The 5,320-nt window shown below is 37.5% G+C and overlaps 1 protein-coding gene across 1 annotated transcript in view; it reads right to left on the bottom strand.

Annotated features, from left to right (window-relative positions):
- Positions 1–5,320, bottom strand: part of LOC107657455 (sodium- and chloride-dependent glycine transporter 1-like) — a 59,640-nt gene that overhangs the window by 53,737 nt on the left and 583 nt on the right. The gene's annotated exons all lie outside the window — the stretch shown is intronic.

Below are 5,320 nucleotides of genomic sequence, written 5' to 3'. Positions count from 1 at the left end.
CCCTACCAGCCGTTTTTGTAGGCATTAAACTGCCAGAATTTTAAAAGATATTTTTTTTTGCACTTGCTCCGTTTGCATTGAATTTTCAGCTTCGTATTGTTTATGCTCAAACAGCAACATTACACACTAACTAACGTTAAAAAAGTGAAATCGCAATCAACCACCCCTTTAAAGCAGTATGACACATACAGAGCTGTCATAAGTTCTGTGTGGCTTGTGGTGTCAAGTCTAGCGGCAACAGGAAGTTGCCATTACACCCAATTCAACACGTGGGAGCTGCCACTCAACCTGCTGCAATTCAACACTACGAAAGAGATCATTTATATGTTCCCCATGGGTGCAAAAAATGCCCTCCACAGAGGGCGCTCTGGGGCTGAGCCCTTGCCGGCCTCATTAGAATCTCAAGATGCTTGTCATCCTAAGTAGGGTTTTTTTGTTTTAAAACAAGTATAGTTTCAAAAGATGTATTGTTTAATCTATTAAAAATGGACCGGAATGATCACTGTGGAGCATGACTTTAATAAATATAATTTCTCAATAATGTCCCTCTTATGTCTTAAATTATTAATATTTTCATAATGTCACGATGCACACACACGAGGAACGAGGAGACGCTGGAGAATACTTTACCAAAATAAACTAATCAGGACAGGAACAGGAAACTAACCAAATAAGGGCATGGGAAGGCACATGGGGAGCAGGACACACAAAACATGGAACAAAGTCTGACACATAATTGCAGTATAAAATAATTCTTTCTAAGATGTAAAGCATTTCAAGGCTTGACTCCTGGAAAGTATCTGGAGTCTGCAATGGTTACAAAGTTAATGAGTGTTTCGCCCTTTAGAATGCCCCTAATATGAATGGCATCAGAAGACAATGCAGTGTTCCAGAAATCCAGTTGGATGTGGTGGGTGAAGTTGGGAAGTCACCTTGCAGACAAGTGGCCAATTAAGTGTCATTCCAAAGCTGTGGCAGGTCATAGGGTGGCTCTCATTAGCTGTCTGTGATGGTTGGAAAAGACAGTTTCCACCCGCCACAGAGGCTTAAAGGGTTAGTTCAGGTGGACAAAGGCCTCCTGTAGCGAATCGATGCGTTTTTGTAAGAAAAATAACCATATTTAAAAAGTAATAATCAATTTAATCTAGCTTGTGCTCACTGTTGTAAACGGAATCAGCTCCGGGCGGATAACGTATGAGGTCGGCTTTGCGCATGCACCGCTCAGAAGTGACGAACGCGGAAGCGCAGGGGAGAGATCAAAACAAAACACATTTCACATTTAAATTTCCGCTACTGAAAGAGAGATAGGCACCTGCCTGTTCTGTCTGAGGGCCGTATATTTACCACAGGTACAGCCTGCTCTGAGCATCGTTATGCACATGCTGCGCACAGACCACGCAAATAAAACACGTGATGTTTAAAACATGCGTGCAGCGCATGCATAACAGTCCTAAGTGCAAGCTGTACCGGTGGTCAATAAGAATAAAGCGCAGATATGCTGTTCTAAATGGACGTCGGGAACGGGATATTGTTAGACCGCCCACTCCCGTTCAAATTACACCAGAGTTACCGACCGCTACCGCGTTTTATTCAGGAATTTAATCCCGCAGCGCTAAAAATCCGGTCGGGTACCGCGGGAATGCAGACCTCTACTTTGATCCTGTAAACAAACGTTGGTTTTCACGAGACTCACCGGCGCATGCGCAATTATGAACTCATACGTCATTCCCCCGGATCTGCTTCCATGTACAACAGTTGGCGCAAGCACATTAAAGTGATTATTGCATTTTGAATATGGATATTTTTCTTACAAAAATGCATCGATTCGCTACAGGAGGCCTTTGTTCACCCCCCGGAGCCGTGTGAGACACTTTTTTTAATGGATGGGCACTTTTTATTTAACTTCTTTTGGACTGATGCACTGCAACACCCACTGAGTGCCATTAAACAGCTTCAAAGATCAAAGACAATTTTTTAAATAACTCCGACTGGATTCGTCTGAAAGAAGAAAGTCATATACACCTAGGATGACTTGAGGGTAATTTATGGACTAATTTTCATTTTTGGGTGAACTAACCCTTTAAAATGACACACTGAACTCCCTTCTCTTCAGGTTCATTGACATTAACCCCTGGCTAATCACACAGGTGTCTTGCCTAGCTTGGACTGACCAGCCAATGATAACACAAGTCTAAAAACCTGTTATGTAGAGGTATAAAATGCTCCATAATTCATCAGTCATAACTTCAAGTAAAAGTACAGTCCCATTATTGTAACAGACCAAAAAATATTAAACTAATTTCTTGGCAACCACAATTTAAAAAAATAAAACAAGTTTTATTTAACAGCAAATGTCATCTGACACACCAAACGCAAAAGAAACATTTCCAATTCCCCAGTAAAAACAAAACATCCTTCACTAGAAGCTATTTAAAGGTTTAGGCTTATGTTTCTCCTTTTGGTCTGGAATGGCTTGATTACTGAGCATCTGTAGTAGCATGATACAAAAATACTCCACCTCCTCAACTCCACCCAACAGAGATAACACAAAGCAGCTCCAAAACACTGCAGTGCCTCCCATTATGTTTGCCGTTACCTCATACGTATTAGTAGAAATGCAGCAGGTATATGAAATTGAGTCTCAACAAACCAATAAAATCATTCTCTAATAAACCATTTCAAGATTTTGCTAATAAGGATCAGGATGTATGCTCTGTTAAAGTATTCTATAATTCATCCAGTAGATGACACTTTAAAAGTAGCATTTGGTCCTATCTTATCATTAAGTACCATTGCTGGAACTTACTACAAAACATTGATAGCAATACAGTAGATGATTAACAATGAGGGGGAAATTTGTCTATAGGATACAACCAGTTTCTAAAACGAACAAAGAGAAAGGTCATTTCTGTGTTTGGTTTTCAATTGTTCTTCATAGGTATTTTCTGTGTTTTTTTTTGTTTGTTTTTTTTGCTTGGCCATGAAACAGATTCTATCTGCAAGTGTTATCTTCAGAGAATTTAAAGCACACAAGTTACTCTATATATTTAAATTCCTTAAGATATCAAACTTTGCACAATTCTCTGGCAAATATTCAACTCCGAGTTAAAGCCATCAATCAAAAATACTCAGCCCTGCAAATATTGTACATCTTATAATATGGTATAACAGGACATAAGCAACAACATGGATAGATAAAAAAAATTGGTACGTTTACTGATTTGTGGTGTTTATCTGAGGAAAAAACTGCCAAAAGTTCTCATTTACTATTTACAATCTCACCATTTACTTCTAACCCTACATCTCTGCAGTTTTATTTCTTTAACAGTTTGAAACAGTTTGTTATTACTACTGAAAATGGACATGATAAAATTAACGGGAACTTACCAGGCTTTGTCCACAGTATTTGGGTTACATGGAAAACAATGTTTGGGTTACATGGAAGAATTCTTGGTTCTTAACATTAGGAAGTTTAAGCATGACAGCACACCAGAAAAAAACAACAATGACATTCCCAATTTTCATTCAACCAGCACAGAAATATTGTTCATACAACCACTTAATCCCATTTACTTTACACTGTGGACAAATGGTGGACAGTCTGTCTGGCCAGGAAACTCAACGTTTTGATTTTCGGTCTGATGAAGGTGGTCATGCATGGGTGCACTAATTGTAAAAAATAAAACTACCTTCCCACTCTCAGACTACATAAACATTAATGTGCTCATTTTCAAATACGGCCTAGCTCAAGACAAGCAATCTGAAAAGAATTGATCACAAACTGCTGCATCCTGGTATTCAATAATGCACACTTTTATAACAACTTTGCATAGATTTACAGGGCTATTGAAGTCTTCTGGCCATAACATTTAATAGATCTTGGGGGGAGGGGGTACTTTTATTGTTTTCTCATAGACTTTTAACCTCTAAACTGCACATTGGAAATGTAAATAATTAATAATAATAAATACATTTTGAATTATGGACATTGCAAAAGGTTAAACAAATAAAACGCAAACTAAAAGCCCATTAAAGTACCACACTCTGGCACTTTTCCAGCTTGTGACAGAATGTCAACACAGGACACTTTTTTTTACGTATTGGAGCTAAACCACACCATGTATGGTACAGAGGTTTTGCTTTGACAGTGTGGTTACTTAACGCATGATTTGACATGCCACCACGGGCTCCTCTGCTTTATCATAAATGATCCTGACATGTTTGCGCACAGATTGGGTCCAGATGTGGCTGTGTGATCCTACATCTTTTCCTCTCTACGATGGTAAAAATAATCTCAGCAAGCCCAACATGCATTTAAACATGATGGATAGGCATGAGCAAAGTATGCTACAACAATTTGTTACATCACCGGTGAACCTCATTTCCACTGGGGCCTGTGCACAACTGAATGTTGGAGGAGGTTCTTTTATTTGTTTACATACACCCTCTTTCCTGAATTAGTTTTTTTTTAGGAAACTGAAAAGAAGGAATAAATGTTTTATTCAGACCCTAATGGCAGAACGAAGCAACTACAGATTGTACTAGTGCACAGCCCTGTCAATGCAAGCAGCAGATTCATGCATTTACAAAAGAACAATATAAATTTTGTTAATAAAAGACTGATCAAATGGTCAGATTCTTCTATCACCACTATATTTAAAAAGAGGATTATAAAAGAATATAGTTTCTTGTAATACATACCAGATCCTGAAGTATTACATATGTGCTTGAAATAGCAAAACTTGCCAGAATATGACAATTACAAAATTAACAATAAAAAGAAAACTGAACATGTTGAAATAATATAACTAAATATCTGCATCATTCTGAAAAGCACTGGAAAGAATATTCAGGTTAAATAAAGTACTATGATTACTAAGTATAAACTCAAACTAAGAGAGATGTTCTAGTATGCCATCGAAACCACCTTATTTAAGGTTAGGGTACTAAAGTTTCTCATTTGTAAGTCACTTTGAATAAATGTAAATGTTATATGACACTTAGAAAAAGTTGTGCAACAACTTCCTGTGACAATATATAAGGAAGGCATTGATTCTTGTGTTTGTACACAAAAATTTCACTTTCAAAAATGTTGTACTGAATGTATGAGTTACTGTAATTTCCTGAGATTAATCTAATGTTATTTTAAAAAGACAGTTTACACCTTCATCACTGAAACAATGACATATGAGTGTCTGAGCCTAAAGTAGTAAGAGTCTACGAGTGCTGGCTAACTATACACTTTAACTCATGATAAAACTATTTAAAGGTGTGGTAAAACTGCTAACAATTAATAAAAATTGAAACTGAAAATAAGCAA

The sequence above is a fragment of the Sinocyclocheilus anshuiensis genome, unplaced genomic scaffold, assembly GCF_001515605.1.
Source record: "Sinocyclocheilus anshuiensis isolate Anshui unplaced genomic scaffold, SAMN03320099.WGS_v1.1 scaffold155, whole genome shotgun sequence".
In the NCBI taxonomy this organism is placed as follows: Eukaryota; Metazoa; Chordata; class Actinopteri; order Cypriniformes; family Cyprinidae; genus Sinocyclocheilus; species Sinocyclocheilus anshuiensis.
This window is presented reverse-complemented; position numbering and strand designations above follow the sequence as displayed.